General features: G+C 31.2%; 1 long non-coding RNA gene across 1 annotated transcript in view; it reads right to left on the reverse strand.

The window, feature by feature from the left end:
- Window positions 1–15,000, reverse strand: part of LOC137623767 (uncharacterized) — a 343,355-nt gene that overhangs the window by 203,653 nt on the left and 124,702 nt on the right. The gene's annotated exons all lie outside the window — the stretch shown is intronic.

The following is a 15,000-nucleotide window of genomic DNA, read 5'->3' on the forward strand; positions in this document are numbered from 1 at the left end:
ACGTAATCAAACGCTCATTTTTTATTAAAAGTTTATTTGACTTCTCACTGCTTTTGTTTCAACGGAAGCTACCACGAAAAGTCTTTCAGGATCTCTGCAGGATGATTATTGCTGCGCAAACGGTTTCCAAAGCTGATTTCTGACATAAACATGATCATAAAAATATAAAATAATCCGTGTACATCAAATTAACTTCATACAAGTTAAAGATTGAGTTTTAACAATAAAAAATAATCTAGCTTTAATTGGACGCCAAGATTACATGTATAATTTCCTATTTAAAAGTTACAAGTGCAATAATATCGGTGAAGAAATATTCTTCTTGAATTTATCATTAGAATTTTCTTTGTCCTTAATACAAGAATAATTGATCAAGAACTAATATTTGAAGATTGATTAGGATGTTAATTGAAAAGCTTGATTTTTCCAGTAGAAGGGACATTATTGTGAAATACCTTTCCAGTATTTATGTTTCTAATACTAAGCAACATACTGTACGGCACTTGAAAACCTTGTGAAGTTGCTCTATTGACTTAAATACTTCAAATACTAAAAAGGATATAGTATCGGTAACGACAATGAAAATTTTAACATATTACTATGACCAAACGGATAACACAAAGATCTCGATGGTATTACTATGAGAGATCTGTAAAAAAAAAAAAAAAAAAAAAAAAAAAAGTTAAGAAATTACGCCGAAGCGAATGAAATCTAATTATTTCAAAGCAAAACTAACTAACAAAGATAATCTACAGATTTTACCCCAAAAATAATATTAGGTCAAGAGAACGAATGTTAACTGCTATCCTACTTCCGCGAAGTTTTATGAGCTAATAATTTTTCAATGTTTATTCAAATAAGGAAATGTTTGTTCACTAAATACGATTCCGTCATCTTCGGTGAATTTCGTTTTTTTTTTTCCCTACTCCAACCGAATTCTATGAATTTGCCAACAACTTCTCAGGCGGAAAGGCCGTTAGTCATGATGATCGCGGCAGGTGGAAAGATTGGGAAAACACCAGAAATTGATGGGAAAATATTTAAAGAAATGTTAATGCACAAAAGAAAAGAAGTTAAAGAACTGAGAAGTCATTAGACATACCACTATTACTGTGCAATTATAAATTCATTATGGTAAATGGAGAGAATGGGAAAATCGCATATTTTTGCTTTAGAATTTGTAATCAATCAAAGTTTAAATAAAATGCATGAGCAATTTAAAATACAGAACAATAAAGAGTGCATTCATCCGCTGAAAACTATGGAAATTACTCAAGATTAAACTATGATACTATAAAAGGTAAAAAGGCTAACCTTGAAAATAAAATGGGAAAATATTGTCCTAATAGTGCTAAAGTAAAAAGAAAAGGCTTTGTATTGAATGGAGGCTATCCTGAAGTCATATCAACTCTTCTACTCTACAGCCTGCTTGTCCTAAGAGTATTTAATGAAATAAATCAAATCCTGGATTAACATTCGGATCAGATTAATTTCCATAAAAAGTGACACATCCTTCCACATAATGCCACCCATTCATGACATCCTAAACCAAACTCGGCTGAATCCCTCGTCAGGCTGGGAATAGCGTCCCTTTCTTTCTCTTTTTTTTTTTTTTTAAACTTGGGGGAAGTGCCTTAGTAAATAGATATATAGACTACTTTAATTTCCCTCTAGTGTTATGATGCAACATATAAAATTTGTTAATTTGAACGACTTGAATAACAGGCTTACAAAAGTTTAACAACGAAACCTAAAAAAAAAATATTAAAGAATGTCAAACGTTATAACTGGACGGATCGAATCAATCTGCTTGAACACACATTTACCTATAGTTGAAAAGCTAATCAATACTTCCTGCGTAGTCTAGGTACAACCACTTGTAACGCTTATTCACTTAACTATCGGTATGCCTAGATGGGTTTGGTTGCGGTACCCAAAATTTTATACTTTTGACAGTTATGGAAAGGGGAAACATCTTCCAAATGCTGTCGCCTGAGGAAATTGTTTGGCAAGTCAAATTCAACATTTTCCTTCAAAATGGGATAACTGCGGAATCTAGTCGCATAAAATTTCAGTAACAAAACAAAAATGAATCTTAGTTTGCTTAACAAGACAACTGAAGCAATGATAGTCTTCAACTTTTTAAACCACAGGATCTTAGAGCTAAACCTTTAAGGAAATTTATGACAGTTCGAGAAGAACATCTTAGAACCATCAAATCTGCATACCCGTGAATAAAAGATAAAATTCTTTTAGTTATGAAAGGTATAATCCGTCCGAAAATTCATAAAATCATCCTTTGCACTACAATATATCATTTTCCATTTAATGAAACGCAACTAAAGAGCGGAAATTGAGAAGTGTACAAAGGAATTTGAAACATTTAACAAGCCTAAATTACAGAAACCTCAATTATATTATCATTTATATACGACTCATTAACAATAGAAGAGTAAAATTAATAATAAAAAGAAATTGCAATCAACAGCTTACATGACTCGGGTATATAGTTAAAGGAAACATTAGTTTGCGTTTTCTTACATATATTGCATAAATCTTTAGGTACTAAAAATTATTGCAGAAGATTGAGAAGGTGAACACGAGAAACTGTTTCTTGACTAAAGATTGCGAAGAAAAAAATATATTGTTTTGAAAAACGAATAAGTATTGAAAACTTGAAGAATTGCAGCCCCTACTTTAGTAATATAAAAAAAATAAAAAATCCGTTTATCAATAATTCAGGAATGATCAAAATGGTAATTTCCATATACAAAGAGCATTGCTCGGAAATGGAAATAACACCTTTTAATAGAGTGAAAATTACGAAATGAAAGCACTCCACATGGAAACAATAACTATGGGGGTTGGTATTACATACTATGTTATCAATATTGCATGTTCTCTAAAACATAACATGAAATGAATAGTTCTATTACAGAGGGATGTTGTAAAACATGCACTGACATTTAGATGCAGAAAATGTTGCCATCCAATGATTCATAAACCTCTAAGTAGTTTCCTTCGTAATAATTACCTACGCCAACGAAGTTGAAAGGAGGTTATGTTTTCAACCTTGTTTGTGTTTGTGTGTATGTTCGTTTGTTTGTGAACAACTTCCTGACCAAAAATTTAATCGTAGGGGATAAACTTTTATGTAAAAACCTGGAAATTATAAAATTTTGGAAGGTCAAGGTTAAAGGTCAAGGTAACGGTCAAGCAAAATGTCCAATTCACGTAATTAACCATAAGTTTGGAAATCGTTGTTACAGAAACTTCAAACTTGGTTCATATCTGAGTGTATGAAAATCAACGTCAATTATTACATGTTAAGGTGACGGTCAAGGTCAAGGTCATGCAAAAGGTCGAGAAATAAGCTACCACGGCAGAGGTCTGCGTTCTACTGAGTGCCCCTCTAGTTTACAAATGAAACAGAAACGGAATAAGAAATGTAAACTCCTTTCCAGACGAATGTTCTCCATCATTAGCATTTAGATCTTATTTCGCTTTCGTTGCATTGAAGTGTAAATTCAATTTTCGAAATGCTGCAGTATTTAACAGGTGGGAAAGACACAGCTGCAGAGGAAATTAACAGATTTATCACATTCATGAAGGTCTCCATTTGAAAAAGAATCTCTCTTGATATATATATTCATTCATTCCGAAATTTTAAACAGAAAAAAAGGATATAAAAAAATGCAGTGGCTCTTCTTAAATGCCACGAATCATTAAACAGACAGACGAGATTAGGAATAAACCCGATATGCCTTATATGTACCCTTATGATATGAAAAATATATCTTTTAGGAGCTGGTAGTGAGCAAATTACTGAGAAATATTCACCGCTGGATTTTGTTTTCGCCTCACAAATATACTGAAATATGCTTCATATATCTGAGGAAAAAACAAATGAGCTTATTTATCTAGGAATCTGTAAACATTTGCATTATCAGATTGATAAATGTATATAAAGAGATTGAAGATAGATATACAGGTACAGTGAATTAGAGTTCAAAGCCTTTTAACCATGCTCTTCCTACGATTCTTCAATCCAGCCTTTATAGATTTCGCTTTAACTCCATCGATATCATTTTCTCTTTACACTCATTTCCTAATATGTATACCAAGAGAAACCGAAGGGCAATTTTATTTTACATACTACCATTTCCATTATATATACATACGAGCACACACACACATTATATATATATATATATATATATATATATATATATATATATATATATATATATATATATATATTTATATATATATATATATATATATGTATATATATATACATATATATATATGTATATATATATATATATATATATATATATATATATATATATATATATATATATATGCGCGCGTGTGTGTGTGTGTGTGTGTGTGTGTGTGTGTGTGTGTGTGTGTGTAATTACATACAACTACACACTGTTGTATCAAAATAGTTCAGTAATGAAATCAACTTATCTAATTTATAAAAAGTGAAATAGCATTCTCATTGCACATGTGAGTTTGCTATGCATACACATAAACAGCAGAACATATTTCTAATTCCAGTTCCAACAAAATGATCTTTCACGAGAGTATCTTTTCCCTTTATCTGATTTGGATCTTTAGTGCATTTCTCCTCTTTTATCTCCATCATTTCCTAAAAAATTATGGGAAAAAATTACGATGGGGACAGAGAAATAATGAGAGAAAGAGAGAAAGAAAGCTGCTTCGTATTTGAAGGGGGGAGGGGGTTATGTGGTTGGGGGAAGGGATTGGGGTGTACGACTAATCCCTAGACACCAGTCACCAACAAAAGATTTCTTCCTTCTATTGTAGACTTTACATTCTTCTTATTGATCACAGAGATTTTGTGGCGACTCACATTCCCTTAACGAAGTGGGTTTTCATTTGTGCGTTCGGTAGCTGCTGTTGCTGATGATGTTTATGCTGTATATACTCCCACTTAACGGAATTAAATTGGATCCAGTGGAAAAAATTAATCTTTAAAAAACGATTAATGATATGAATTCTATAATTCATTTATTAAATACGGCACTGTACATCTTGAGTTTTGATTAAAAGAGACAATGACAAATTTCCTAAAAATCTAATTACCATAGATCAATATTTTTCGCATTTAATTTCAAATAAACGTATTTAGAATACGAGTATTCGAATAAAAAGAACAATATAACACAAAGAACTACATATGAATAAAGTAATCAATACTGAACTCCAGAATTTACGATGCAAGAGCTCCTTAAAATACAAAGGGACTTTCAAAATAGATTATGGAATAAAAAATCATTGGATGCGATAGGATGGAAAGCAGACAAACTGACCGATGAATACATTATCCACAAATACCTGACCATGTGATGATATAATAAATATGAAAAAGAAGTAAGGATGCTGATAAAAAGAAAAGGTAAACTAGAATGTAAAAAGGACTAGGTTATATATAAATGTATCGTTCATCAAATTAACTTGTCAACCAACAGCAAGTCTACATGTAAGCATTGGAAGACTTTTGTATGCATTTTGATCTTACACAAATTCTTGCCATGATTGATATCCTTCAAAATGAAGGTGCCAAATAGCCCTAAGGGGGAGGATTTTTACATTGAATACAATCTAAAGCATTAAACAAAACACCTTTAAGACAGATTGAATCCTTGTTTATATCATCTAAAAATTTATTCTTCATCAAAACCATTGTGAGTATTCTTATCAATATTTATCTAAATTAAAGAGAAACCTAAATCAGAGTTTACAAAGTACCATGCTGAGATTCCCAAAGAATTTACATTGGACAAACTGGAGTTTCCCTACCACAGCGATTCCCTGAACACAAGATCTGCTAGTTAAGCCATCGAAAATTCAAAGATTTCTTTGCTTCTTAGATAGTTTGAACATCGTATCAATTTAAGAATAAGCGCTTGCCCATAAAGGAGTATTCTTTATGGAATTGATTATTATACATCAAACAATCAACATAAGTGATATGCATTGGAAACAAATTATGAAAAACACCCTTATGAATCAATTCAGCATTGTGGAATAAGAAATTAGTAATTAATTTATTGAGAAATGGTAGTTATATACATATAATCCAATACTGATTTGGGGTTGGCAAAGACAAAGTGAAGACTAAGTCGAGTATAAATGTGAACTTAAGTAAGGGCGAATATAAACCAGGAAGATAAAACTACTAATGATAATATGCAATTGAAAGAATAGAAGCAAATGATTTGCATGAGCATTTGAACGCAAACATACAGTACTTGATAATGGTAGGATCATAACACAGGTGAGGCAACTAATCAAGCAAGAAAGTATAATTGGGGCAACAGAAATAATAAAATAACAGCAATAGTAATTATAATAATCCTTTATTTAAGCTAAAAAGGCCATGTCAGTTTTATTGAAGAACAAAGTTTACAAAATGTTCAAGTGAAAAGGATCAGAATTTTTTTCTTCAAACCAATGCATTGCCCCGTACTCAATATTTCTTACTCACGTTTTTAGTACAGTATCGCCATTCACCGTTGAAAATGCCAATTATGGTTATGACAAGATTTTAAAAGTTTCGATCTTGTTCTCGCCATGGGGGAGATCTAGCTATTTACGAAAAAAAAAAAAATAAACATCAAAAGATGTTCCACGAAAATGAAAGAAAAATCTGGGAATCTGTAAAAAGGGATAAGTAACATAGAGGAGGTGTAAAGAAGGACCACAGAGTTTTGAAGGTTCGGTCAAATTAAAAAGGGCGAAGATAAGATATCTGATAAAAAACGTATTCATTCCAGAATTGCTAGAAAGGAGGAGAGATAAATGAAACTCTCCTGAATGAATGTGTTGAAAGAGGCATTTTAAAGACAATGTAAAATAAAGGCATTGATATCCACAAAGCAAGAGTATTGTTAAGATAGAATGTCAATGTCAAATTGTATTTGGGGAGGGGGGGGGGGGGTAGCTGATGCTAGTGAGCTTTCACAGTGTATGTTCTAAACAGGTATCGTCCGAACAAGAGTTCATTTACAATTTAGAAGTAGGGCATCACTGGTGCAGTACCCAATGTGTTTTTTCTTTTATGGTACAGCAAACATTTCTGGATAATAACTTTTTATGATAAAAATAACTATCATTGCATAGTACACGGGTGTATGTATATATATATATATATATATATATATATATATATATATATATATATATATATATATATATATATATATATATATATATATATATGCATATATATATATATATATATATATATATACATATATACATATATATATATATATATATATACACACACACATATATATATATATATATATATATATAAATTGTTGGTGAGTTAATTTTTATTATGAAAATTATAATCAAGAGAACACAACGCTTCAAAAGAAACTACTAAGAGTACAATACTATAGTTATTAATGATCGAGAATGATGTTGAATATTTCATGGTTGTTTAATGAACTAATTAAGAAACGTTAGAAAGGTAAACTTGTCAGCATGTAATTGAACATATATATAAAAAGGTTAACAGATATTGGATTAAAATAATCTACTAAAAAAAAGATTATTAGATGTGCAAGATCAATGAACATCACGTTTTATAAACATTAAATTAAATAACCCCTAGGTAAAATCGTGCTTCTTAATTATTAAAAGTCATGAAAATAAAGTTATTTCATGAGTAAAAATAAAATTAAAATTTAGCTTACGTAACTCTGCAGATGGATAATCATAACACTGATGAAGAAACCGTGTACAGAGTTTTAAAAATGCATTGCTTTTAATCAAGAAAGAGCACTTCAACACCTTCCATGAATGAGGTTAGTTTGTGAACCTGAATTAGAAAGTGGGTAAACTTTGAACGAAAGCTTGTGACAAAATTGTTGCTGATTAGGTTTACACTAACATGTTATGCTATCACTGAAATAACTGCAAAATGAAATGTGCAATGTGTGAAATATGAATAACTGTGTATTATTAATGAATAAAAAAGATGATGCAATGAGTTGGAAATTGTGTTAGAATGGCTTCCCAGAGGAGACCTTTCAATAATGGTAGGTAGTAGGTTGGCCTGGGCACCAACTGCCCGTTGAGATACTACCGCTAGAGAGTTATGGGGTCCTTTGACTGGCCAGACAGTACTACATAGGACCCTTCTCTCTGGTTACGGTTCTTTCCCTTTGCTTACAAAGACACCGAATAGTCTGGCCTATTCTTTACAGATTCTCCTCTGTCCGCATACACCTGACAACACTGAGATTGCCAAAATATTCGTCTTCACCCAAGGGGTTAACTACTGCACTGTAATTGTTCAGTGGCTACTTTCCTCTTGGTAAGGGTAGAAGAGACTCTTCAGCTATGGTAAGCAGCTCTTCTAGGAGAAGGACACTCCAAAATCAAACCATTGTTCTCTAGTCTTGGGCAGTGCCATAACCTCTGTACCATGGTCTTCCACTGTCTTGGGTTAGAGTTCTCGTGCTTGAGGGTACACTCGGGCACACTTCTATCTAGTTTCCTTTCCTCTTGTTTTGTTAAAGTTTTTTTTATAGTTTTTATAGGAAATATTTTTTTTTAATGTTACTATACTTAAAATATTTTACTTTTCTTTATTTCCTTTCCTCACTGGGCTATTTTCCCTGTTGGGGCCCCTGGGCTTATAGCATCCTGCTTTTCCAACTAAGGTTGTAGCTTAGCATTTAATAATAATAATAATAATAATAATAATAATAATAATAATAATAATAATAATAATAATAATAATAATGTAAAATTAACATTAGGAATTGCATCCATATATCTGACGGTTGTTTGATAAGTTGCTCGAACAAGAAAATATTGGGTAGTGGTGGCTCTAATGACACTCCTTAACATATTAGTATTGTCAAAATTAGATTATGGTCTAATTGATGGCTACGATGCTATTTTGTGAAAGAAAGGTAGATTAATAAATGATTTATAGAGCAATCGCTGTTATGTAGTAAGCATGACATAAAATGAAATGGAGCATTTCGAATATGACATAGGAAATACCAATCCTCGAGAACGATAAAAAATGACTCAATGTAAGTGAAGTGTCAGAAAAGTGGTAAGAATATATTTATAGAATCAGAAAAACCACCAGAACTATTACTATATAGCCGAGGAAACGGTGCAAGTCATGTTTCAGAAAAATACAAGAATACAATAGAAAAACAGAAAATAGATCCCCTCATGACAGAGGGATTCTTCCCGAGACCACAGAAACGCCTGTAGAGGCTAATCAAGAGAGTTCAATATGTTTTCCTTTAAGATTCTCTAATACAGTATCAAATGCTCATGATCCCTATATAAGGACAATAGCATCAACTGCCATAACTGGATTAATTACTCACCATTTTCTTATTTCCTTTCCTCGTTGGGCTACTTTTCCCTGTTGGAGCCCCTGGGCTTATAGCATCTTGCTTTTCCGACTAGGGTTTTAGCTAGTAATAATAATAATGATAATTTAAAAACACACATATATATACATACATATATTTACATATATATACTGTGTATATATATATATATATATATATATATATATATATATATATATATATATTGTATACATATATATAATATATATATATATATATATATATATATATATATATATATATATATATATATATTGTATACATATATAATATATATATATATATATATATATATATATATATATATATATATATATATATATATATATATATACACACACACACATATATATATATATATATTATATATATATATATATATATATATATTTATATACATATATATATATTATATATATATATATATATATATATATATATATATATATATATATATATATTTATATTTAAAAGGCCCATGAAATAAACGAAAGGTGATGATACGTTATTTCGACCAATATAAATTTACATTGACTCTCATCATGCTTTGTCGAAAGAAAGTGGCTTGGTTCATCCTGTTTGTTTTATGTATATACTACCAAAATTAGCCAGCGTTGCCCAGGTACAACTGCCCTTGGATTTCACCATGTAAATACTGCGATGCAGTTAGTACTTACGTTCCAACTTCGTTTATGCATCTGCTTGCATGATTTAATAGCTACCTAGCCTTTCCTTTGTAGAAACAAGGTATCAATCTCCATGTGAGGTGGAAATTTATTTCTAAAAACATGGGATTGTGTTGATTTCCTTCATATGTTGACTCAATAAGGGTTAATACGAATTAAATGTTACCATTTGGGTCAGCTGGTGTGTTGGGAAGTTGGATAAACTCACTTGTATGTCCCAAGTTGGCGAATAATGTGACATCGGAACATGGGTTTTTTCATTTAATACAAAAGGTTCTTAAGTATATCGTACACAGCTACACTCTTTCAGGTGAGAGCCTTATCTACTCTAGCGCCCAAAGGCAACTAAACTACCCTTGCTATCAAAATGCAATCTTGCTAAAACAACATGCTGAGTTATAGGTTTCTGTGGAATTCTCATGATTATAGAGTTCATTTACCTTGACGTACAACACATATCTATATACAAGAATTAGGACATTACCCCCCTCCCTCCCTCCAAAGCTCCTTACTTACTCGCCCTCACTGCTCTATGATATATGGAGGACACTCCGACCCGGAATAGGCATGGCATATACTAAACATAAATGCAACATAAAATAAATATATATATATATATATATATATATATATATATATATATATATATATATATATATATATATATATAGAAATCACCCCCAAAATATAATACTTCTTCCACCATACAAAAAAGAAAAAAAAAATGAAATATTGCATGTAAAAATGTACAAAATACAATATAAATAATTCCACTCATTTTTTCTTGAGACCTCTGCAACTAAAATACAGCATACCCAAAGTGAAAAAAAAAAATCATAATATCAGTTTTACACAATCTCATCAATAACCTTCCTCTGGCTGTGGGCAATACGGGCTTTTTTTGGGTGGGGCAGGGGTAGGAATAGATATTCCTTCATCCCTCGATTTTACTTGTCCGGGTTTACGGCACAATTTCACAAGTATCACAACACAACTCACCACCACCGTTTCGCCATTTATTTAAATCACTACTACACTTACACTTGCAGTTAGTATTTAAGAACAGACTTCTTTTATGGTTTTTGATTGATACCTACCTTCCTTCATTTGAAAAAGCTAAGGTTTGATCACAGTGAAGGGTAAAAATTTATTTCTATTGAACATATAGTGTTGAATATCATCGTATATACAACTACATTTATATAGATTATATATACTTATACCTACATATACTTTTGTGTTTGTGTACAAATGAACAACATCGATGGAAGTGGCCCCTTTCCTAATTTCATATATATATATATATATATATATATATATATATATATATATATATATATATATATGTATGTATGTATGTGTATGTATGTTGTATGTGTACATATGTGTGTATATATATATATATATATATATATATATATATATATATATATATATATATATATATATATATATATATTTACACAAACACACAAATAAACAACATTGATACAAGTTCTCTCACTCCTATTACCGTATTCCACTTCTTTTTTATCTATTGGGTTTGTTCATATCCATCTACAATATTTAACACAGATGACTATAATACAATATGAAGTTTTATTCATTAATTTACGACACTACGTTCCATGTTCATTGTCGTTAGTTGATGGATGAAACTTCATGTTGTAATATCATTTTGCACAATGAAATGGAAAGGATACGTAAAAAAAATCCTAAAGAAATTTTTTATCCGAAACTACCATAATTTTCTTATCACTGAGGGTTTGACAGTATAAACCAAGGCACCACAAAAGTTTGTTATTAAATGTTACGAAATATTCAAAGGAACGAAAAATAAAAATCGAACATAAAAAAAACACTATTAATCAACAGCGTACGAATCAAATTTGATTTCAGGAGTACATTTCCACGTTGGTTTGCACATACATGAGAGCAATCTGCTTCTATTACAACGCAAAACAGCTAGTTCTATGCCAGGCCACAGAAAGGCAATCTCTCATGAAATTCGAGATACCATTGTTCCTCTGAACCTTTTACACCCATGTAATGAAACCGAGGTGATTGCATTGAAACAAACCGCACGTACTGATGTAATCCCCCAAATTTCCACCAAAGAGAATGTTAACGATCAACGTACGGGAAGTTCTCCTGGAATGTATTCATAACAATAAAACGCTGGGTTACAGCTTATTGTGTTTTTAAAGAGGCGTTTCAGGACAGGAATAAGAACAGTAACTGCACCGTACTAGTGTATGTAGATCGTATATACTGAACTAGAAAAAAAAGCATGTTTTCGGTATTTATCTCTCTCTGAAAAAACAGAACTAATTAACATGAAACAGAATAAAACTCAAGTACTAAAGACTGAACGTTGAAACAAGCAAGGGACTGCAATGTGTACACTGGAGCAGCTAAGCCCATCATTTCGGAATTAGTACCTCTCACTGTGTTTGAGAGAGATTAGCTCGGGATTTAAATGAAGAGAAACACAGGTCGCAAATGAGAGCTCTCATCCAATGACGATTATATTATCAGAGCGACTTGGAGGGAAATCATTCCAGGGGGCGGAAATGGAAATGAGAATCACAGAAATGTAAACAAACCGTGCCTAGTGGAAGCCACCGAACCTGAAAACAGGCGAGTGTGCGATTTCCACACGTGTTTCAGGGTGAAGTAAACGCCGGTGAAATTATAACAAATCATATATAACCCTTAATAGTTGGAACATGACATCAAGGTATGATTTTCGTTCTTTTATTAATACTTTTCCATTAATTTATATCACCACCAGAGGGTAAATCAAGAGCACAAAATCATAAAATAATATAGAAATTTAGAGATAAAATAATTACTATCAATTTATAATGTAAGTCAAACTACCTAACGAGTAAGGCTAATAATTGGAATAAAACTTGGAAATTCTTTTCGTATACTTAGATTATCGTAGACAACAGTATAACTTAGTCAAATAAATATACTAGACAACAGTAAAATCAAGATACGCAAACTACTGTTGATAGTCTACGTAACGTAATTTCTGAAAAATAAAATAAAGTTAAAAATCTAGCAAACAAAATCTCTATGTTTAACAATGGATACAAAATCAACCCTACTTGATAGAGAACAAGTGTCTGGCTATATATATATATATATATATATATATATATATATATATATATATATATATATATATATATATATATATACATATATATATATGTATATATATATATATATATATATATATAGAGAGAGAGAGAGAGAGAGAGAGAGAGAGAGAGAGAGAGAGAGAGAGAGAGAGAGAGAGAGAGAGAGAGAGAGAGATCCTTCATAGCTATATTTAGGCACCAGTTTTCCAATTAAACATACATGTTGATTATCTATTGGTTAATGGTGAATTCCTTATCAAGGAATTTTGTTTTTAATATAAAATTTCATTTACAGGAAAATATTTCAATAAGTACTTAACTGTTACCTAAAAAAGTCGATATGATTTGTTCGTCAATATCTTATAATTTGGGATTGTTGTTTCCAAGTTTGGAAGAAATGAAAAACTGCTTTGTACATATTAGCACAGGAGAGACATGTTGGAAAGGAGGGAAATATATATACTGTTGGTGCAAAGTGCTTTTAAAAATAGTGGTGAATTGCGCATATTTTTTTGGGGGTGGGGAGTCTTCAGTTTAGAAGTACCAGGTGACCCAAGGTGGAAGTTTTAGTGCAAAAGAATTAATCTAAGTTTTAGCCTACAAAGTATGAACGTGGCTGTGATTTAGTTTTGTTTTTATCTGGGTATATCCCATTCATGTTTATATGTTAATTGTTAAATCCAGAATTAACTCTATGAAAAGAAGACCGACAGTAATCGTGTTCCATATACCAATGGATACCTGTCATATCTATCAAGCAAGCACTTTTGGACCTCTATTCGTCTAGCTCTACAAACACCAGAGCTCTTGGGTAACAGTTCATTTCTCGATCATATCACCATTATATAACCTGATCTCCATATCCTCTTTCCTCCCATCATTTCTAAATTATCTACCATTTCCACTAACTTATTAGTAATTCTCTTCCGGTGAATAGTTAGCATTAGAACGTTATCATCTACGCTTTTATTCTACTCTGAAATTATTAGATACGACTCCTATCACGAAACATGGAAAGAAAATGTTTTAAGGTTTATAAAATTTAGTATCAACATTCACTGTTCTATTTTTATATTCTCAAAATCTTAATGAATTTCAAGTTCATTATAACCTCCTATTATACATAAACTTTATAAAAAATCTAATCTGTTTTCCCAGCTTCTCTTCACTATCACCGATCAATACTAACAACTGTAATTAACAGTCATTCTATATTCAATTCATGGAACTACATCATATCCTTTAAACATGCATCCATGAATTTCAGCCCTTTATTCTTGGAATGTCAATCATCAAAAGAGAAATAAACTTTTTGCCTGAAACCAGCTTCAATACAAATCCTGTCATTCTTACATATCACATATACATATTCTAATAAAATTTCAGTTTCTTCGAAACAGTTGCTATTTACTCTCAACAAATTACCCTCCACACTAATAATTTCTATATTACAGTTCCCATTACATAGCTATCCATTCAAACTTAACTTTTGAAACTCAATGTAACATTCATTCAGATGTTTAATACAAATTTTGACTCAGCACTATTTGATTCCATAGGGGTATTACTTTTTGCAGTCAAAACATGGGTATACAGCTATACAGTATATAAGAATGTATTATATCCTATAATTCTCACAGTAACTACAATCTCCCTGATCATAATCCTTATAAGTCTTTTCCTGTTTCATGCATACTTGACATTCAATAGTGAGTCATCTCCATTTCATCCTAG

Source organism: Palaemon carinicauda, chromosome 30 (genome assembly GCF_036898095.1).
Source record: "Palaemon carinicauda isolate YSFRI2023 chromosome 30, ASM3689809v2, whole genome shotgun sequence".
Classification (NCBI taxonomy): domain Eukaryota; kingdom Metazoa; phylum Arthropoda; class Malacostraca; order Decapoda; family Palaemonidae; genus Palaemon; species Palaemon carinicauda.